Raw genomic sequence first — 23,704 nt, forward strand, 5'->3', positions numbered from 1 at the left:
TGGTCTTTCACCCCGACATGGTGTCTCTAAGAACAAATTCATCCTTCCTCCCGAAGGTCTGTTCTGAAGCGAACTTGAACCAGTCCATTGAACTTCCCACTTTTTTCAGGCATCATGCCAGTAAATTGGAATACATGTTGCATAAGCTTGATGTTCACAGACAATTGAGATTTTATTTGGACAGAACAAAAGAATTCAGAAAATCAGATCAACTATTTGTTTCCCATGCAAACAATAAGAAGGGCCTTTTGGTATCCAAAGTTACGTTGTCCAAATGGCTTTCTGATTGTATAAAGTTTGCATATTCTTCATCCCATCAATCTTTAGAACGTGAAGTGAAAGCACCTTCTACCAGGGCTGTTTCTATGTCCTTAGCTTACGCAGCTCGTTTACCTTTGGACACCATTTGTGCAGCTGCTACTTGGTCCAAACCTCATATGTTTATTACTCATTACAAAGTGGACAGGGCCTCCAGGGACAGGGCTTCCTTTGGGTCCACCGTTCTCAGGAATGTACTCCCGTGAGCCGCCCAGGATTATGGTGCTTGGGTCGCTACCCACATGTAAGAACAAATGGCGAGATTGAACAACTTCACATAAAGAAGTTATGTTCTTACCATAACGTTCCATGTGAGTTGTTCATCTCGCCTTTGTTCTTACATTCCCTCCCACCTTCCCACTTCATGTTCTGGAAGAATGGGGTATGGCTGGTGGTCTGGTTGATCTTACTAGTATCCTTTTGTCAGCCAGGTTATCTGTTAACTAATTGTAAATAGTTACTTTGTTATATTGGGTTGCTTAGTTGTGTTTCTTGCTGGGTTCAGCAAACTAGATCTGGGGTTTGTCCGCAGAGCATCATGGGATAGGGACTGTGTCTCGAGCTTCTCGGAGATCTAGAGCTTGGAAAGTGGCCGACTCACAGCTGATGGATCGGCTCCAAACCCACGCATAAGAGCAAAGGCGAGATGAACAACTCACATGGAACGTTATGGTAAGAGCATAGCTTCTTTTTTTCTCCTATATGTTGCATGCAAACTTGATCTGACGTAACTGAGAGAAGGGCATTGTGGGTAGCAGCTTAGCTAGAGAGATTTTAGTGTAAGCGAGCTTGGTATTAGGCCGTCTCTGTTCCGACGGCTCGGAAATGAAACCATCAGTGATGACTAGAAGAAGATTAACAACTCAGATGGAGTGTTATGGTAAGACACAACTTTTTTCGACTCACTAGAAGAAGTGCTGTACTATTACCAACTTCCATGATATGGAAGATGTAGCTTTTTTGAGTCACCCCCTGACAACAATAGCTTTGGTCAATTTCTCTGCATGATGCACAGTAAGGAATGGTGGTTATGTACCCCATTCCTTCACCCCAGGGAAGGTTGCAGGACCAGAGCTCTTGAGCGAATTTGGTTAAAAACGCTACATGAGCTGTATGGAGTAATACTTTTATAGTAGCTCTGTGCCGTAAAACCTAAGTTTTCATCCCCCATCCCGGGATTGCTCTGTCTAGATGGAGATCCTCATACCAGATGCTTTTTTGTAGTGCTGCAGCCCTCAGATAGGATTCCATGCCACAGAAGTACATTACAGTGCTCAAATGGTTTATTTTCAGTGGGATCTTAAAACATTAATTGAGCCATGTGGCTGAGGACCTGCCAGATGAAGGTGAGGATTTAAGTTCCTTGCTTGCCCCAGCCTTCCTGCTGATGGACCACACAACTTGCAACACTTGTAACCCAGCTGAAAGTTTAACCAGAGCTGTGGCTGCTGGCGTGATGATGTGCAGCACAACTGGCTTCTGATCATTAACTTTATGGAAGTTACAGTAGTGACATTTATAGATCTCACTTTACAAGTCCCGTCCTGCTTGTTGAAGAAATCAGTAGGTCCCTGAAAAATATGAATGAATAGGATAAGACTCTTACAGCTGTGGAATGTGGAAGTGAAGTTTCATCCACTGCAAATATATGCAGAAGAACCAGTAGTATTTTACAAGTTGGGAAACTGAAAGTGATCGAAGTTGTGTTGAATTGAGATGTAACTTGTAGGAGTTCAAATAAAACCAATCTTCCTGTTTTTAAGGAAGTGCTATGCTGTCTTTGATGTCCAATTGAGCTACCAGCAACTCAGGCACATGAGATCTGAGTTTTATGCCTTTTATTATTTAGAACTGTTGGGCATGCTACACTTAAAGAAATCCCAATCTCTCCGAGCCACACGCCCCAGGGACCTAAACCTTGTCACCACAATAAACAGAACATGCTGGAGGGATAGATACCTCTGTCCCAGAGACTTCCCATACTGTGGAACAGACTACCCATTCATGTCAAGCAAAGCTCCTCATTGACCCTCTTTAGGAAAAACCTTGACGACTGGATGGGAAATAGAAAATTCACCCCAGGGATCACTTTAGCACTGCTTGACAGGGGTACAGGAAAATAATTATTTTGGGTGGTGAAAGCCAGGGAACCTTTTTGGCTAGGCTTATATAGGCCCCAGGGCCGATAGCCTAGTAACTACGTATGAACCTATTTGAAATACATCACCAGGGAAGTGAAGCAACTCCCTTCCCCACCAATTTATACTACAAGTTAATGACAGTATTAGAATATGAATTCATACACTTGGTGTGGGGATAGAATCCACAGTCTTCAGATCTTCCCAGCTGCGAAGTCAAGGGTGCTTATCTGCTTGAGCCACTGATTATGCTAGTATTGATTAGCTATGAAGAAAACTGTTTGGAAGTAAAGACATCTTGATGTGGATTAACTTTGGGACATCACATTTATTTGTTTATTTACATTTACTTAATAGGATAGCCCACTGGGCCAAGGAAAACCCATTTTCAGGAGGCCCATCGGAGAAAAACTCCATAAACAAAGTATAAGTATATTATGCGACAAACAATAAACATAAAAAATGTGAAGCATAGTACAAATTCAATACAGCACCATACAGTGGAGAACTAAAAGACAGTAGTACAATTCGATCAATATACATTAGTACCCTGTCAGACCACATACTTGTACAGCATAGTACAAAGTACCATATGTGGAGAACCAGTAGGCGGTACATTCTGAGAACCAATTGTGGATCTATACAAAAGCAATACAGACTAATGTGCAGTACATGAAACATACAGTAGTTTGCTACAAAAAAACAGTACAACTAAAGACAGTATATTTTGAAGCAGTCAGTTTATAAGAGTAGTTAAATATTAGTATTGTGTGAGGGAATGAAGAAGAGAGTCAGTCAAGGCTGATAACTTACATGTGTTGGGATATATAGAGCAAGATAGAAATGAGACAGGGAAGGAAGGAGGCAGGTGGAGAGGAGGTTGAGGTTATAGGAACTACAGCTTTGGTGCGGTTGCATTGCCATAGTGATAAAAGATGTTGTTTCAGTGACTTCTTAGAGATGGGTACTGCTGATAGACCTAATTGAAGATGGGGAGACTATTCCATAGTTTAGCTACAGTGAAGGAGCAGCCCATTTTGCCCAGCTGTGTGGGTAGGTCTCACTACATTTAGAAACCGTTGGTTATGGGATCTAAGAGGTGTATTTGGATGATACTGTATGAGTAGGGAGGACAAGGAAGGACAGTTGGTAGGTTTATAAATAAACTTGTGTGCAATGGTTAGCTGAATGAGTGTCATGTGATGTGGTAGTTCCATCCAGTTTGGTAGGAGTAGGGAAGAGCAGTGGTGGGAAGAATAGTTAGCATTTGTTACAAGTTTTGCGATTTTCTTGTAGCAAGAGGCTAGTTTGTGTTTTAGAGAGGCCTGAATATTGGTCAGGAGAGGTGCACCATAAAGAAGTGATGGCAGAAGAAAGGAAGAGGCAAGAGACAGTTTAGCAGAGTGATTGAAATATTTATATCTATAAAGAGAGCTTAATGTTTGGTGAGTTTTAATATTGGTTTGAATGCGCATATCAGATGTCACATTTTGATCTATGATGATGCCTAACAGTTTAATATAAGGTACTACTACAATTATAGTTCTGTTTTGGGGATAGGATGGCGAAATTGTCCTTGTTTAATGTAGTGGACTTCTTGGGTTGAAAAAGAACAAGTTTATAGGTTCAAAGGTAGGTACTAGGCTATTGGTAGGCCTATACAAGCCTAGCCAAAAAGGTACCCTGGTTTTCGCCACCCAAGAAAGTTATTTTCCTGTGCCCCTGTCAAGCAGAGCCACAGAAGTGATCCCCAGGGAGAATTTCCTATTACCCATCCAATCATCAAGATTTTTCTTGAAGAGTGCTAATGAGGAGCTCTATTTGACATAGGTAGGTAGTCTGTTCCAGAGTATGGGAAGTCTCTGGGACAGGAATCTATCCCTACAGCATGTTCTGTTTATTGTGGTGACAAGTTTTAGGTCCCTAGAGCGTGTAGCTTGGAGGGATTGGGATTTCTTTAAGTGGAGCATGTCCAACAGCTGGGTTTGACATAGCTTTGTATGTTAAGCAGAGATTGCCTCTGAGTAGGCGATGTGACAGAGTAAAGCTGGAGTTTTTTGAGACAGTTTGCATAGGGCATGTGGCTGAGGCCAGTAATCCTCTTTGTGAGGTATTTCTGCGGCCTTTCCAGTTGTTGTACATGTCTTGTGAGGTACATACCAAAAGGGGAGTTGTACTCTATAATGGGTCTAATGAGTGATGAGTAGAGAGGAACAATGACCTATTTTTTTTTCTGGATGAGAAAACTTTTGTGATGAGGTGTGCCACATGTAGAAGGATTTCCTTACCACTGTGGCTATGTGATTATCAAAGGAGAGACTACTGTCCAACTGTGTCCCAAGTTCTGTTATCACACTTTCGGTGTTAAGTAGACTACCACCTATGTGGTAGTTCATGGGTACAGAATTTTTACCAAAGGGGATGACAATGTATTTTTTGGCATTGAGCTTGAGGCCATGGCTTTGACACCAGGCATCTGTCTCAGTGAGGCCCATTTGTAGGATGTCCACATCGTTAGGAGTTTCGATTATGGCTTCTAGTTTGCAGTCATCTGCGAACTTAGTTAACCAAAGACCTTCTGTGTTAGCCTGTACTTCAGAGAAGTAGGCACCAAACAGGAGAGGACCCAGCACTGAACCCTGTGCTACTCCACTTGTCACTGGTCTGAAGTCTGATTTGGAGTCTGCTACTTTCACAGTGCGGGTTCTGTCAGTAAGCCAGTTGGCAGCCCATCTTGTGACATAGGGATTTATACCTAGTTTAGTGAGTTTATGTATAATTTCAGAGTGGCGGATGGTGTTGAATGCCTTGGCGAGAGCTAGATAGTCTGTGTGAACCACCTTACCCTCATCTACGGCTTTGATGACTGCTTCAAATAAGTCCATCAGGTTTAGGAGACATGATCTGCCTTTTACAAACCCGAACTGTGTGGGGTCCAGGATTTGGAGATCTCCAATGTCTTTGTTTGAGTTCCATGATGATACATTCCATGGCCTTGCAGACCAGGCTCGTCAGGCTAATGGGGCGGTAGTTCCCGGGGTCTGTCGTGGCTCCCCCTTTGTGGAGTGGGTTAACCGTCACGGTGTGCCATTCAGTGGGCACAAAGCCTGAGGTGAGGCTATGACTGAACATGGTACTTAGGTGGGCTGCCAGTTCATGCTGTAGTTCGTGTAGAAGGCAGCCTGGGATGTTGTCAGGTCCCATGGATGCTGTGTTCTTGGCTTTGGAGTGTGAGGTTTTTACCTATGCAGCTGTGATTACAGAAACTTTGCATTCTTCTGGTATAGAGATGAGCCCTTTAGGGGGGTGAGAGGGGGGTAAAGTTAGCACTGAACCTGTCAGCCAGGATGTTGGCAGTATCAGTTGGATGTTCTTCGTGTTTCACTGTTGCAGTCATTACATTTGGGTTATCTGCATGCAGGTAGCCCTCCGTCAGCCTGATTATTAAAGTCTTGGGTCCTGCTTCGGTTGCTGTCTCATCTTCCATGACGTCAGGTAATCAGAGGTTTAAAGCATGCAGCCGATGCCATTACATCAGTCTTTACTGCCGTGCCCGAAGCAGAAGCAGTTCGCAAGTGCCAGTTGGCCGACTCCTGAAATTTTCGTTTTAGAGTTTCAGATCCGAAGTCTTCAACTAAGCTAACTACTCCATTGGGGATCCTTTTTCTTGCTTTAAACCGATATGAGTAAAAGTTAATTGTATTTCTTTTGGAAAGCAAATACCTCGTAAAGATTTTTCATTCGTACTGCATTCTTTGCTTAGGCCCACACCACGACGTACCTCTCTGTACGGTTTTGTGCCTTATTCAAACCTCAAACTATTCGTCAGTTCATTTTCGCATCTAAATATTTTGGTACTCTGTTCAATTATCCAGAAATGGCTTTGGTAAGCCACCCAACTACCGATATTCCGAAAAAAGCGCAAAGGTAAAGACAGAGACAGACTGCATAGGTCCAAAGCTGCCGACAATGCTTCTCCTAAGTTAGTTGTCAGTTCGCCAGTACTCAGCGCTTTCGCAGCCCCTGATACCCGCTACTTCAGATTCGCAGGCCTTTACTGAGACCTATTCGGAGTCCGGTATGCTGCGAGATGCTTCTTCGACTGTGGAACCTACAGATCTCTCTACCTTGGATGGGTCCGGAGCCGCTGTGATGGCACCGGCTTCTGAGGGTGTATTCAGGCCTACTGACTTGCATATTAAACTGACGCCATCTTCTTCTTCAAGGCCTAAAACTCGATCCACACCTAGAAAACTGACGCCCAGACCACATGGTCGGACCCCTATGCCTAAAAAACAAATGAGAAGAATGGTTGAAGTCCTTATTACTATAATCGGGGGAAGCCACCCTTCTCCCTCTAAGAGACCTAGAACTGATTTTCATTCTGATTCTTCTGATCAGGATTCTGAAATTTCTGTTTTCTCTGATGACCAGGATTTGCCCTTATCTACGTATGAGGATTCTGATGCAGAGGAATCCATTCCCTTGCTTCCCCTCCAGAGGATTTCTCTTTTGGTGAAACTTTGCATGCTCTTAGGGAGCATTTCCGCTGGGAAAGCCAGATTACTCTGACTCCAAAAAGAGGAGGCTTAGGGAATTCTTACTGCTACCTCAGCACAGGCCTTTAGCTATCCCTCCTGTATTGGACATTGTAGATGATGCCTTCTTGGAATCTAGCCTGGCCCCAGACACTTTACCTCCGGCTCCCCGAAAACCTGACAGGTATTAGAGTACTTGACTCTCACAAGTTCTTCTTTAAGAATCCTACTGCGCATCCTGAGACCATTTCACAGGGACCCAAAGGCATTAAGGCTACTACTGCCAAAAAACCTACCCCCTCTGATAGAGGTTCCAGGGCCCTGGACAGATGGGGTAAGAAGGTATACACTTCTGCAACTTTGGCCATTAGGGCCTTAAACTGTCAGTTTCATATGTTAAAGTATCAGCAGCATATTGTTCGATTGCTTAAACAGAAAATGATGTTGATTCCTGACACTGCTGAAAATAAATAATTACAGGATTTTAATGCGTTCCGCTGTACAAGTTGGAAAACATACTTTGCAATGTGGTTTTGATTCATTAGAGGCATCTTGCAGGGCTGCTGTCACTGGGTCTCTACTTAGAAGGCATGCTTGCCTTAAGGAGCAATCTTTGCCAGATCATGTTAAAGCTAAATTACTAGATGCTCCCTTAAACCAAGACCTCCTGTTTGGCAACAAAGCAGAAGAATTACTTAAAAAGATGGAGGAAAAAGCTAAATCTATGCAAACTGTTAAAGATTTCTTGCAAGTACAGCCTCCCAGATTTAGTAGGCACTGGCCTTCTAATAATTGGTCCTTTCCTGCCTCTTACAGGCCTTCTCAATCCAAACCCAGAAACAGCAGACCACACAGGCTTCAGTCTCAAGGTACTTACAGGCCTAAACAGTGGGGGGCTCCCACTTCCAAAGCTGGGAGTAGTAAGACAACCCCCTATGGTAAACTATCAGAATGACTTAACTTTAAATCTTCCAAGCCTTGCTCAACTGACTTCCTTTAGGGGGTAAAGATCACCCTGCATGCAAAAAACTGGGAATTTATTACCCAAGACAAATGGGTTTTAAATATAGTTTCCCAAGGATACAGATTCCACTTCCACTCCTTACCAACCCCAAACGGTTGACCAGACCTACCCCCAAATCAGTGGGCAGAGGCTCAAAAGCAGGTTCTGTCTCTTCTAAGCATCAGGGCTATTCAGCCCCTCCTAGAAGAGGAATGGGGGCAAGGATTTTACTCAAGATTTTTCATTGTAGCCAGAAAAGACAATTCCTGGTGTCCTATCCTGGACCTGTCTATCCTAAACACTTTTTTGGTAATCCCAAAATTCAAAATGCTAACTCTTCATCAGCTGCTTCCCATGCTAGGCAAAAATACCTAGTTTGAAACACTGGATTTAAAGGAAGCCTACCTGCACATCCCAATAAGGGAATCTTGCAGAAGATACCTATACTTCAGAGCAGGTTATATGCACCATCAGTTCTCTGCACTGCCCTTTGGCTTATCTACTGTGCCCAGGATATTCACAAAGTGCCTAGCTCCAGTCATTGCATTTTGCAGGCAAAGAAGTATTCAAATATATCCATACCTGGACGATTGTCTAATTCAGGCAGAAAGCTAGGACATACTATTAAATCATCTGGCATTTGTAAAGAAATTACTAACTTCTCTGGGGTACACCATAAACAAAAAGAAACCACATCTAGTACCCTGCCAACAAATTGTATTCCTGGGAGCAAGCTTGAATACAATTTCCCAGATGCCCTACCTCATGCCAGAGAAAACAAGTTCATTTGACAGCCTACTTCAAACTACTGGCCACAAAGACCCAGCTATCTGCAAGGAAAATACTGCAAGCCCTGGGGTTCATGGCCTCTTGCATCCTACTAATTCCATATGCAAGACTGCATATGAGGAAACTACAATGGTGTCTAAAAAGCCTATGGTGTCAACATTCTCAGGACCTAGAATCAATGATTCTTATCATCCCTTGCTTAAAGACAGAGTTCCTTTGGTGGGCAGAGGCCTGCCACCACAACAAGGAATTGCCATTCACACTACCCCCTGCTGCCCAAACCCTAACAGATGCATCAGACTATGCATGGGGGGCTCACTTGGCAGGGCAGTGCATTCAGGGCAAATGGAACCTGAGTCAAATGCACCTGCATATCAATCAAAAAGAAATGTTAGCTGTACAGAATGCTCTGACAGCCTTCAAGGACCACATTCTTCCAGGGCAGTTATTGGTAAAGACGGACAATACCACTGTTATGTGGTACATAAGCAGTGGGGAAACCCACTCATACCCTCTCTGCAGACTAGCCATGGCTCTGTGGAGCACAGCCTTGAGCTGCCAAGTGCACCTACAAGCTCATTTCCTGCCAGGCAAGCTAAATACACTGGCAGATGACCTAAGCAGAAATCTCATGGACCCACACTAGTGGAAACTGGAACCAAAGATATTCAACATTGTGAGAAACAAATGGGGGAGCCCAGAGATGGACCTGTTTGCCTCCCCTGAGAGCTACCAATTGGACAAATTCTGCACAAGGACTCCCCACAGACAAGCTTTGAAAGTGGATGCCCTGTCCTTCACCTGGAAAAACCTATCAAATTATGCCCCCCCCCCACACACACACACACACATCTCCTCTCCAAAGTGCTACTAAAGATCAAACAGGACAAACCAAGGGCAATACTTATTGCACAGACTGGCCACGCCAACACTGGAACCCACCCCTGCCCTGCTGTCCCAGCAGGAGGGCCAGATTCTGCACCCACAGCTTCAAACCCTGAACCTTGCAGCCTGGCTAATTACATGACCTCTCCGTTACCATCACTCAGTAAGCAAGTGATGGATGTCATTCTGGAGGCAAGGAGGCCTAGTACTAGAAAATCCTATGCTGAAAAATGGAAAAGATTCTGTTCCTGGAGCCAAACTCAGGGGATGGACACAACAGTGCCCAATATACCACACATTCTTCAGTACTTAACTGAGATGCTTCACAAGGGCCTTTCCTTTTCTTCCATCAAAATTCATGCCTCGGCCATTTCAGCTCATTATAATACAGAGCCCACCCCTCTTCTCTCTTCCACTGCTGAAGCAATTCCTCAGAGGGGCCAAAAATTTAAGACCACCCAGGAGAGCCCCTAGTCCAGCCGGGGACCTTAACTTTGTATTGGAAAAGCTCACTCTACCTCCCTTTGAGCCAGCTGCAAATGCAGAGTTGAAATTCCTTTCTTGGAAAACAGCCTTCCTTCTAGCCATCACTTCAGCAAGAAGGGTGTCTGAATTACAGGCCCTCATGGCAGTGGAGCCCTTCATCTTCTTTCATGCGGACAGGGTGTCCCTCAGGGCCAATCCGTCCTTTATGCCAAAGGTAGTATCCAGTGTGGCCCTTAATGAGTCAATTCATTTACCAACCTTCTTTTCTAATCCACAGAACAAAGGGGAAATTAATACTGCGCTCCTTGGACGTGCACAGACAACTTAGATTTTACTTGGACAGGACTAAGCCTCTCAGGAAATCTGAACAGCTGCTGGTTGCATTTGCTGCAGGGGCAGAGGGGAAGGCCATTTCAAAGCAAACCATTTCTAAGTGGATAGGCCACTGCATTCATTTCTGCTATAAGCACCATGGAAAACCTACACCACAGGGGATAAGACCACATTCCACCAGGGCTGCATCTACCTCTATAGCCTTTCTCAGAGGTGTCCCTACCAGGGACATCCTAGAAGCTGCTAATTGGAGTTCTGTACATACCCTCACCAAGCATTACCACTTGCCAATTTTTTCAAAATCCAGAGCTGGTTTGGCACTGCAGTCTTGCAGGGCCTTATAGCTCGTCCTAATGCTATCTAATTGCCTCCTCCATTCCTTAACTTTGGCAATCTACCCAAATGTAATGACTGCAACAGTGAAACACGAAGAACATAGTACAGTTGTGTACACTTGCCATAAATGTAGATGTTCGAGTGTATTCACAGTTGCAGTCCTGGTTACCCTCCCTCCAGCCCCCTGATTTCTATTGACTATACCTCTATTCTTGTTTACTATGCTTAAAGCATTCTGGTGTATTTGCTTTTTGTTGGAGCTGTAACTTTGTATATAATTGCTTACCATTAGGGGGGCACCCGACATCTGGGGCAAGAAAAACTGATGTAATGGCGTCGGCTGCATGCTTTATACCCCTGACTACCTGATGTCATGGAAGATGAGACAGCAACCGACGCAGGACCCAAGACTTTGATAATCAGGCCGACTGAGGGCTACCTGCAAGCAGATAACCCAAATGTAATGATTGCAACAGTGAATACACTCGAACATCTACATTTATGGTAAGTGTACACAACTGTACTTTCTGTACATTTAGTGCCATTGTGCTGTACCTCAGAGCAGATCTGAGTGTTGACATTGAGATTCTTGACATAGCTATAGAATGCTTTGTGGTTGTCTTTAAAGTCAGTGGCGATTTTGTTTTCATAACTAGCTTTGGAGGATTTTTTGAGGGATCTCAACTTCTTACTGAGGCTGACCAGGGAGCTCCTCCAATCATGGGATTTTAGTCTTTTTTGCAACAGTTTCTTTCTTCTGTTGTAGAGTTTATGGCAGAAGACCACCGGACTGGCTTCCTTTTTTTGGAGGATAGCATCTTGGTTCTGTTAGGGATAGCACGATCCATGCACTCATGTAAGTTCTTATAAAGTGCATTTGTGTAGGATTCAGCAGTCATGCATCTATTGTCCATCTGCATGGGTGTCATGAAGTTTGCCACTTCTGTCTTAAGAAGCATGAAGTTGGCTTTTGAGAAATGTTTTATGGTTGTTTTCCTAATGGGGGGTGGGAGTGGGATGTGGATGTCTAGGGTGATTAGCTTGTGGTCGGATCTGACCAACGAGGAATTGACCTCTGGTGTGGAACACCGGTTGCCCATGTTGGTGATGACCAGGTCTAGGATATTGCTGCCCCTGGTGGGGTTGTGTGGATAAGTTGATCCAAGGCATTGGAATTGAGGAATTCCAGAAAGCGTTGAGCAAAAGAGTTGGTACATGAGTAGTTTGCCCAGTTAATGATGGGGTAGTTGAAATTGCCCATTATTAGGGTGTTGGGTTGTACCCTAATATTTTCCATTGTATCAAGAAAAGAGGAGTTGGAATCTTGGGGCATGGTGGGGGGATCTGTAGCAAGCTACAATCTGGATAGCGGTCTTGACCAGAGTTCGTTGAATTTGGATAATCTTGGATGCATTATGCTGAGCAGCTAGCTTGGAGGTGTGGATATTCCTTAATGAATATGGACACGCCTCCACCTTTAGTGTTTTGGTCCAGGTTAGGTGGCCGAAAGGTGTGGTATGAATTATAGCCTGGTAATGCAGGGGTGCTCTCTGGAGCTTTGAACCAGGTCTCTGTCGATGTTCTCCATTTTACGGAGTGTCACGAGTGAGTGCATTTTGAGGTTTAGACTTATAGCATTGAGTAGCATTACCCTCTGATTTTGCTTGTACTTGTTACGGTGGTGAATTTGTCATTTGAACCTTGCCTGAAAAAGGCACTATAGGGGTGGGAAGAACCTTTGCCAGTATCTGGAATCCCAATGGTGACTGGTGCAGGCCATCTCTGGCAAAGCATCATGGTCTGTCGATCATGTCATCCCATGCAGACAGATACTGGATTCCCTTAGAATGACACCAGAAGCTTAGCCAATTGATGGAGTCAATCATTTTATCCTTGTGCTGTGGTATCATTCTGGGTGATGGCAGGATGCAACTCAGGGCTAGGGTCATACCTGCCTGGGCTACAAGATTGGACAGCTCCTCCATGTCTCTTTTCGTGTAGTCCAGGGAGGTACATCTCCGATCATTCACACCAACATGGACAATGACAGAGTCATATTTGTACTTGTTGTGGAGTGACCTGAGTGAGTGCGTTATGTGGTGGATCCTGGCACCCGACAGGCAGCTGACAGTAACTTTCTCCTTGTTTAGTCTGGTGAATGGAACATCAGTGTGCTTGACTATAGAGTCAGTTGAGTGGCACACTGAGTATGTGGGTTGTGTGTCATTTGGGTTGTGTTGGAGGGTGAAGGTTGCTTGCATTTCTGCTTTGGAGGTCTCGGTTGTTTGGGCAGATTTTTATTGAGAGCCTCCACAAATGTAGGCATTGTTTTGTGCTTCTGTGTGTGTGTTTTGGTGGTGTAGGTTTTGAGGGACTATATGATGTGTGGTGTGGTGCAAGTGTTTACCTTTTCCTCTTGACTGTCTAGTCCAGTCTTCGGTGAAGAGAGCTTTGCTTCCAGTTTGGCTATATAATTGCATCTCTCACAGGCTGTAGTGTTGTGTTGTAGGAGGAGAGGGTTGTCTGTGTACATAAGGCAATTGCTGCATTGCCCCAAGATGCCCAGATTCATCAGGTAGACAGAAGAAAACACCAGGAGCTGGCCTTTAGACATGCCTGGATAGGTGCTTATTTATTAAGTACTAAAAACTGTTTTCCTCTAGACAAGTGAGGAAAGTTGAGTGTTGTAGTAATTTCTAGCTTATTTAGTGCTTACAACAAGTTCTGAACAAGTGCTGGTCTCAAAGAAATAGATTTGAGTGCTAAAACTTAAAAAACGGCTAGTTGCAAGGGAAAATTTTAAGAGCAGACTTTATGGCACCAGGAATAGTTTAACCCTAGTTAAGCAGAGAAACAAGCTTAGAATTTTTTTCCAGTAAAGTGAAAATGGAGAAAACTGGAACAGAAAAAATTCAAGGTTAAGAATCTAAGTGGGTTGGCCTTCACAAATGTTCTCTATTAGATTAAATGAACTAATGACTGGTAGGAATGTCACAGATCAAATATATAGTATGGACGGGCAACTGCAAAGCCACCAAGTAACAACTACTAGCTGTAGCCACTAAATGAAAGTTTTAAACAGGTCAAGGAGCAAGCAGACTAGAGAATGCTTTTAACTGCAAACAGACTAGACTAGAACACAGAAACCTTAAAAAAAAATCAAAAATGCACAGAAAAGCTCGGATAGAGCGCACTCGAACAGAAAATGCAACTCTCAGTATGAAAAAACAGTTTACAGTTAAGTAATTCAGTAAACATGCAATTAGAGTACTGAAACAGTATCTAGCAATGAAAAATACAGTTAACAGTATAAAACAGTACATACATGCAGTGAAACAGTAAAACTAGCTTTATAACAGTGCAAAATGTAGTAGATTAACTGTATAGCACGATTATAAGCGTTTCAGAAGTGCATTTCAATGAAATAAGTGTAAAATGACTTATCCTGCTCTTGGAATCTTAAGGAATTTCTGCTTAGTTTCAGTAATGAAATACCACCCACAGCCTGGTAAATACAAGTTTTATTTGGGTTTAGTGGGAGATGGTTAATTGGATATCCATAATTTCGTGGTGGTGTGAGCATCTTGTGTGAGTAGGAGAAGGCCTGACGGTGAGTTGGCAGCACAGATTGTAGAATAATGTGCATATTGGATGACAGTACTTTGGGTAAGAGAGGTGTGGAAGTTATTGATAAAGATGGTGAACAAAAGGGACCCTAATATGGATCCTTGTGGAACATCTGTAGTTGTGTATTAGAGAGGTAATTTGAGAACCACTGTAGGAATGAGGGTGTGATGCCTATGCCAGCCAGTTTAGTGATAAGGAGAGAGTGGGAGACTGTACCAAAGGCCTTGGAGAGATCTAAAAAGAGAGAGGAGATAATTTTTCTCTTGTCTCAAGCCGACTGTATCAAAGGCTTTGGAGAGATCTAAAAAGAGAGAGGAGATAATTTTTCTCTTGTCTCAAGCCTGGTTGACTATGTCAGAGAAGGATATGAGAGCCGTAGTAGTGCTATGACCTGGTCGAAATCTGTGCTGGGTGGAGAAAGGATGTGGTTGTGAAGTACATCGTGCAGAAGTTGGGTGTGGATGCATTTTTCTGTAACCTTAAAGGTAGGTGAGAGGATAGCGATTTGTCAGAAATTGGAGAAATCTGTATTAATGCCACCTTTATGTATAAGGGGAATGTGGGCTTTTTCCAAATAGTGTGTGGTGTGTAGGATTCCAGAATGGATCTGTTAATAAGTATGCTGATGGGGATAGGCTATGGAATTGGCAGCAGTTTGTAGGAACTTGGGAGGTAGGTTGTCTGGGGTGTTGGAGCAAATTTTGAGTTTTTGAAGCAGATTATTTTTTATTGTATTGTTTGGAACAAGTGAGAGAGAGAGAAGTTGGTGAATAGGGGAGTATGGGTTTGGAGAGAGGGTAGATGTGGAGGAAATGTAGAGGTTAGATTGGCATTAGTGTTAATGAAGTAAGAGTTAGTGCAGCTATATCTGTGGGTGTTTTGTCAGGGTTTGGGCATAGGTTGTTTGACCCTGGGTTTAGTAGGGACTTGAAGGAGCTCCAGAACTTCTTAGGGTTTAGTTTATGGTGATTTTGTAGTGTAAGATAGTGATATTTTTTGTCTTTTATGACCAACCACTTCACTTGATTATGTAGCTGTTTGTATGTTGTCAGGTCAGAGATGTTTTTGCTTTTTTGCTAGTGTTTCCAAGCCTTATCCCTAGTGGTCATAAGGTGTTTGGTGGGTTTTGTGAGCCAGGTGGTGCTATTAGTTTTCACTCTCTGTAGAATGAGTGGTGCTTGGTTGTTTAACCTTGAGAAATGTAGAGTTAAAGAATTCAACAGCGTCATCTAGGGGAAGGGATTTCAGTATGTTCCCATTGATGTATTGAAGGCAGTCATTAAATGTTGTATGGCAGAAATGGGAAAGGTCTCTAGTATGTTTGTAGTGGTGCCTTCAAAGTGATGGAGTGGTTTTTAAGTATGAAGGCAGGAAAGTGACCGCTTATGCTGTTGGGGAACACTCCTGTGTATGCAATTTTATTTGGGTCAGAGACTAGAATCAAATCCAGTATAGAGGCATTGTTGTGTTTTTGTTAAATATGTCATTTATTAGTTGTGTTAAAGTATATAGGTTGATATTGGTGGAAGGATTTTGGTCGGAGAAATCTAGTCAATTAATATTGACATCTCCTAAAATGATAAGTTTAATTTTCTGTATTGTTTGACGCCTGTCCAAGTATTTCCTTTAAGATAGGAATGTTGTTGCTGGGTGGAATGTATAACACAATAGTACATATGCTTTTATAATTGTTCATTCTAAGACATATTAATATTTCAGCTGATGAAAATTGTGAGATTGACTTGGTGTATGGTATTACGGAGGAGATGTTAGTATATAACAGACTCCTCCACCTTTTTTACTTGTTTGGTCAGATCTAATATATGCAAAGCCTGCATGAAGGAATTCAGTATCTTTAATATAAAGCTTTAGCCATGTCTTGGTGGGGGGCTATAATGTCGGGTTTGTTTTGGACTACCCAGGAATGGAATTCAGATATTTTGTTCCGGGTGCTTTGGAGGTTAATGGTTGTGAAATTTAGTGATTTGTAGGTGTTGGGAGGGACAGGAGAGGTAGGGTTTGGGCCAAGATTGGGGTGTATGTCCCCACATGGGGATAGTGTAGCGTTTGGGGGTGGTAGAGGATTGGGCACCTGTTTTCTTTTTGTTCTTGAAGGATAATGTACAACTAAGGTTGGATTGTTGTTAGAGTAGGGATCAAGTAGAGTGGGAAGAATTTTTTAGTTTTGAGCAAAGTTTTATGTCTGTGGTATATAGACTAGGGGATATGTTAGAGAAGCTGGTAGGATATAGAGTTTGATGGGATGTAGTGGCTGAAGGATGTTAGTTGAAATGGGTTTTGTAGTAGGAGGTAGAAGAATAGGGTCCACATGTAAAGTAAAAAGTAAAATTTTTGAAGTGGATATACACCAAAATGATATCACAAGATATCACAAAATATATCTTTCTAAACCACTTGAATAACATGGCTATTAAATATTATCAGTCAATTATTTCCTAGGATGCCAAGCATTAAAACAATTAAATGAATCTTATAAAACTGAAAAAAATATGTACATCAAACAGTCATATGAATCTTGAGTGTATTGCACCTCCTTAATACTACAACTGCAAATTATAATATGACCAATCTGTCACCAGTTCAAAGAAGGCAAAAAAATGGACTACCATTCAGCTTCTTTTTAGAACACACTTCGCCACAACCTTTTAAACATAATTGTTTAACATCAAATTAAAGCCATATAAAGTCTGCAGCACTCTGAAAGTTCTTAAATGGACAGACTACACAGTTCAGAATATTGCTGTTGGCATCCGGTAAACTCCTCATCCCTCGTTGCACCACGCAATATCTTTTACCTAGGTAACACAATCTACTGCTCACAAGTTCTAATAATGGTCAGTCTGTATCATCAAATTTAAAACAGTGAAAGAGGAGTTCAATTACCAAGCAGCTCTCTTGTCAAATGAACTCGGAAGCCACAAACTGTCAAGTATAATTGTTAAACACCATTCTAAAACATGTAAAGCCTGCAGCTTACCAAAAATCATAAACGGAACACCAAACCATTTGAAATGTTAGTATTAATGCCCATTGGACTCCTTGTCCTCAAATGCACTGCCCAATGTTGTCTTTCTCCTCAAAGCATCAATCTGCTGCTGCAAATTGCAATATGGCCAGTCTTTTTCACCAAATTGAAAGGAAGAAGAAAAAATTCAGTTTTAATGCAGCTAATTTTTCAAGACTGACTTAGAAACAGCAGTCTTTTAGATATAATGGGAAGTAGATACCAAACAGAGAGGACCCAGGACTGAACCCTGTGGTACTCAGTTGGCAACCCATCTTGTGACATAGGGATTTATACCTAGTTTAGTGAGTTTATCTATAATTCCAGAGTGGGGGATGGTGTTGAAAGCCTTGGCGAGATCTATATAGGCTGTGTGAACCACCTTACCCTCATCTACGGCTTTGGGGACCGCTTCAAAGAAGTCGTCAGGTTTAGGAGACATGATCTGCCTTTTACAAACCTGAACTGGGTAGGGTCCAGAGTTTGGATATTACCAATGTCATTGTTTATAAGTTCCATGATGGTACGTTCCATAGCCTTGCAGACTAGGCTTGTCAGGCTAATGGGGCGGTAGTTCCTGGGGTCCATGGTGGCTCCCCCTTTGTGGAGTGGGATAACCGTTGCTGTGCGCCATTCAGTGGGCACAAATCCTGAGGTGAGGCTATGATTGAACATGGTACTTAGGTGGGGTGCCTTTTCATTGTGTAGTTCATGTAGAATTCAGCCTGAGATGTTGCCTGGTCCCATGGATGCTGTGTTCTTGGTTTTGGAGAGAGTTTTTTTTTTTTTACCTGTGCAGCCGTGTTTACAGGAACTTTGTATTCTTCCGGTATAGAGATGGGCCCTTTAGGGGGTGAGAAAGGGATAAAGTTAGCACTGAACCTAACTGCCAGGATGTTGGGAATGTCAGTTCTGTATATTTAGTGCCATTGTGCTGTTGACATAGCTATAGAATGCTTTGTGGTTGTCTTTAGAATCAGTGGCAATTTTGTTTTCGTAACTAGCTTAGGAGGATTTTATGAGGGATCTCAGCTTCTTACTGAGGCTGACCACTGAGTTCCTCCAGTCATGGGATTTTACTCTTTTTTGCAACAGTTTTTCTTCTGTTGTAGAGTTTGTTTATGGTAGGGGACCACCAGATTGGCTTCCTTTTTTTGGAGGATAGCATCTTGGTTCTGTTAGGGATTGCACAATCCATGCACTCGTGTAAGTGCTTATAAAGTGCATTTGTATAGGATTCAGCAGTAGTACCTCTATTGTCAGTCAGCGTGGGTGTCGTGAAGTTTGCCACTTCTGTCTTAAGAAGCGTGAAGTTGGCTTTGGATAAATTTTTTATGGTGGTTTCCCTAATGGGGGTTGGGGGTGGGATGTGGATGTCTAGGGTGAGTAGCTTGTGGTCGGATCTGACCAACGAGGAATTGACCTCTGGTGTGGAACACCAGTTGCCCATGTTGGTAATGACCAGGTCTAGGATATAACAACTGGTACAAGGACAGGACTCTCAAATTAATGTAAACAAAATGTAGCATAGTTCATTTTGATAAACAAAACAGTTTCACTTACCATATAGTTGGCACATCCTTCAAATCAAATGCTTTTGTAAAAGATATGGGCTCTCTTGTTAATAATTCCTTATTATTTGACCAGTATGTTGCCATAATAGTTTGGAAACCCCTTTATCTGGCACAACTAATTTCCAAAGACATCCCATGTAGATCCAGAGAAGTCTTGATTATCCCTTTACTCGTATCTTATCAGACGCATTATTGAATGTAGTGCACTTATTAGCATGTGTGTCTCTAAACATATCACACACCTCAGAGGTTCAAAAGATCACGGGCTCTCTTACAAACTCCAGCGCATAGATTTGTGCCTAGCCTTTTAAACCATGAAAGATGCAGCCATGTTTGATCTCCTGATGTCCTTCATGGATGCATCTGCAGTCATAACAAGTGGGTTGTCCTGTCGTCAGGCAGCCCTGCAGTCGGCCGGATTCCAAAGTCCGGTCCGGCTGATGTCGGCCATCTCTGTTGGTCTGGTATAAAAGCATCAGCCGACGCCATTTTCCTCAGTCTTTGCAGAAGCTGTTCAGTGCCGGGTCGGTCGGATCCAGAGATTACTTCACCGAATACAAGACTTAAAAAAAAGCTACCCGCTGGGGACTCTTTCTTGCCTCAGCCGATGTCAGAAAAAGTTAACAATTGTTTAACCTGTGGGAAACAAATACCTCATAAAGATTTCCACCTACTGTCTGCCTTGTTTAGGCCCAGCCCACGACGTAGCAGCCTGTTCAGTTTGCAGAACAGTTTTTGGATCCTCCGACTACCCAATCTACCAAAACCGAGAAAACTGATCAAAGTACAGCTGAACCTATTCTTACAACTGAGGCCCCTGCTACAACTCTTGAATCGACCTCAGAAATTTTACCCACTACGGTGGTTGACTTATCAGACACCATCCCCTTGGATGTCTCTACCCCAGCACGGCCTTCGCCAGGGCTAAAGCAGCCAAGACTACTAAAACAGTGCCTGTTAAGCCCCCATCCAGGCCCTCTTCTAGTTCTCAAATGCTTCTTTGGCAGAAGATTTAATTTCTTTAATTAGAGGATCTCAATCTCACCCAGACAGGGCCTCTCAGCCCCCAACCCTGAGCCAGTGTCTTCTGATGATTCTGCTGATGAATCAGACATAACTGACCAGCCAGAGGCTCCCTTCTCCAATTTTGAAGATTCTGATGCTGAAGAATCCATTCCAGCTGCTTCCCACCAGAAGAATTCTCCTTGGGGAAACCTTGCATGCCAAGAACAGTTCCAATGGCAGCAACAGGATTTTTCAGACTCCAGAAAAGACTTAGGACCTTTCTGCACCTCCCACAGCACAGGCCCTTAGCTATACCTCCTGTTCTCTATGATGCTTTCAATGATGTTTCCAGATTCTTTACCCCAGCCCCTGCCAAACCAGACAGATTTTACAGGGTGCCAGATACTCATCACCACCTTTACAAGGCCCCACTTGCAGACCCAGAAACTATATCCCAGGGTCCCGACCACAGCTAAAACCCTATTCCTTCTGAAAGGGAAGCAAGGTCATTAGACAGATGGGGTAAAAAGGTCTACACTTCAGCTACTCTCTCAGCTAGAGCTTTAAACTGTCAGTTTCACATGATACAATACCAAGAGTTTATGCTTGATCAGTTAACTAAAAACTAACCACTGATGAATCTCTTGATAAGAAATATGTATTAGAGATGGTAAATAACATACAACAGGTTAGCAACCATTCCTTAAAATGTGGCTATGATGTACTGAGATCAGCCATGACAGGCACAGTGATAAGAAGGCATGCATGGGGATCATGTTAAAGCTAAGTTGCTAGATGCTCCTATGGACAAGACAAGTTTGTTTGGTACACCTGCCCAGCAGGTTATGAAGAAAATGGAAGAAAAGGCAAAATCTGTTCAAACTGTTAAAGATTTCTTGCAGGTTCAACCCCCAAGGTTTAGCAGGAACTGGCCTGCCAAAATTGGTCCTTTCCTGACTCCACAAAATTTCAAAGGGCAGGAATAGACGCTCCAGAGGCAGAAACCAATCCAGAGGAGGTGTCTACAGAGACAGTGGCAAGGTAACAACAGAGGCACAGACACCCACTACATCAGCACAACCACAGTAGCAGCTCCTCTAGGAAAGTTAACCTTATTTTCAAAGAACTGGCACTACATAACAAAAGACAAGTGGATTTTACAAACCATAGATCAAGGTTACGGTTTCACTTCCACACTTTACCAGTCAAAAGAGGAATGCCAAATCTACCTCCAAATCAAAAACAGAGGCTCTACGCCAGATAATGGAGTTAGCAAACATGAGAGCTGTGGAAAGAGTGCCAACAGCAGAACAAGGAAAGGGTTCTATTCCAGACTATTCCTAGTTCCAAGAAAGGAAAAAAGTTGGAGACCAATTCTAGACCTGTCCACCTTGAATACATACATCATTGTCCCAAAATTCAAAATGCTGACCCTACAACTTCTTCCCATGCTGGCAAGGAGTCTTGGCTGCTAGATCTCAAGGAGGCATATCTGCAGAAGATACCTCAGATTTCTTGCAGGAGCACTATCAATTCTCAGCAAGAGTATTCACAAAATGCCTGGCATCAGTAATCGCCATTGCAGACTACAGGAATTCAAATTTACCCATACCTGAACAACAAAAGCAAGCTGACAACAGATTTACAAAGGGTCATTTACGTCAATTTACAAAAGTCAAGGCTGATACCATCCCAAACAAGGACATTCTAATTGGACACAGTACAACAAATGGCATTCCTGACTACAGAAAACAAAAAGAACTTCCTCTTTACTTCTTGGCACTAACAAAACTGAACAAGTTAACAGCAAGAAAAGTTCTGCAGGCCTTGGGCTTCATGGCATCATGCATAATCTTGGTCCCATTTGCCAGACTACATATGAGGAAACTACAGTGGAAAGAATTTATGGTCCCAACACAGACACAGTCTAGAAACAGAAATCCCACTAATTCCATGCTCAGGAGTAGGCATGCCAGTCAAACCCAGGCCCGCAGATGTCAACCAAGCCAGACCATCACAACAGACGCCCAGACCCTAGGATGGGGGCCCACATGCTGGACAAATGCGCAAGATTGTGGACACAGGATCAACTTCACCTGCACATCAATCTAAAACTGATCAAACCATTTCTCAAAGAGGGCCAGTTGATGATAAGGACACCACAGTCATGTGGTACATCAAAAAACAGGAGGCACTCATTCATACCCCCTATGCAGAATGACCTTGGAGCTGTGGACCCTGGCACTCAGCTACAACATTCAGTTACAGGCAATATTTGTACCGGAGCAGGACAATACTCTTGCAGACATATTAAGCAGAACCACTATGCCCAGGAATGGAAGCTGCACCGGACATCTTCAAGACCATCTCAAAGAAATGGGGAATGCCACAGATAGACCTATTCGCATCACCTCTCAATCACCAGCTCAAAAAATTCTGCACAAGGACATTCCACCCACTAGCATGGAAAGTGGACTCACTCTCCTTCAACTGGAAAGGCCTAACAGCATATGCATTCCCACCTCTTCCTTTGATACACAAGGTACTACTAAAAATCAAGGAAGAACGTCCAAGGATAATCCTGATAGCTCCAAACTGGCCAAGACAACACTGGTACCCACTACTGAAGAGCATGTCTCGAACAATATGTGATGCCTTTGATGTTGACTCAGAACAACTACAGCATCATACATCCAAACCTAAAACGCTGCAACTGACTGCATGGAACATCACATAGCAGCAGCTAATCCAGAACTTTCCCAAAGAGTTAAAGACATTATTCTTGAAGCACGCAGACCTTCAACAAGAAGGAACTATGCTGGAAAATGGAAAAGGTTTGTCATTGGAAAGAGGAAAAGATGTGTCAAACATAGATATGCCTAACATTCTGGAGTATCTGGCCGAACTTCTTCATTCAGGCCTGTCCTACTCCTCCATCAAGATACATGCATCAGCTATTTCAGCAGAATACAGCTTTGATCCACCTGTTGCTCAGGCAGTTCCTCAGAGGAATCAAGAATGTAAAACCTCCAAGGAAACCACCATTACCAGCTTGGGATTTAAACTTTGTGCTAGAAAAGTTGACACTATCACCCTTTGAACCAGCAGCAACAGCAGACCTACAACACCTGTCATGGAAAACTGCTTTCCTACTGGCAATTACTTCAGCAAGGAGGGTTTCAGAACTACAGGCCTTAATGGCAGTGCAACCCTTCCTAATCTTCCACCAAGATAGAGTGTCCATGAGGACTAATCCTACATTTATGCCCAAGGTGGTATCCAGAGTGTCTTTAAACCAGGCAATCCACCTACCTACCTTCTTTCCCAACCCACAAAACAGAGGGAAAGAATACTGCATACCTTGGATGTACATAGACAGCTACGCTACTACTTGGACAGAACAAAAATAGCAGAAAGACTGACCAACTTTTTGTAGCCTATGCAACAGGAAGGAAGGAAAAGCTATTTCCAAACAGACAATCTCCAAATGGATAGGAAATTGCATACGATACTGTTACTCCTTCCATGGAAAACCAATTCCACAGAACATAAGACCTCATTCTACAAGGGCAACAGCCACTACCACAGCCTTCTTACGAGGAGTGGCAACCAAAGACATTATTGAGGCGGTACATTTGCCAAGCATT

At 43.1% G+C, this 23,704-nt stretch overlaps 1 protein-coding gene across 1 annotated transcript in view; it reads left to right on the forward strand.

The window, feature by feature from the left end:
• FAM13B (family with sequence similarity 13 member B) overlaps window positions 1-23,704 on the forward strand; it is a 2,585,606-nt gene that overhangs the window by 2,557,499 nt on the left and 4,403 nt on the right. The gene's annotated exons all lie outside the window — the stretch shown is intronic.

Source organism: Protopterus annectens, chromosome 4.part0, assembly GCF_019279795.1.
Source record: "Protopterus annectens isolate FY-2018-M chromosome 4.part0, PAN1.0, whole genome shotgun sequence".
NCBI lineage: Eukaryota > Metazoa > Chordata > Ceratodontiformes > Protopteridae > Protopterus > Protopterus annectens.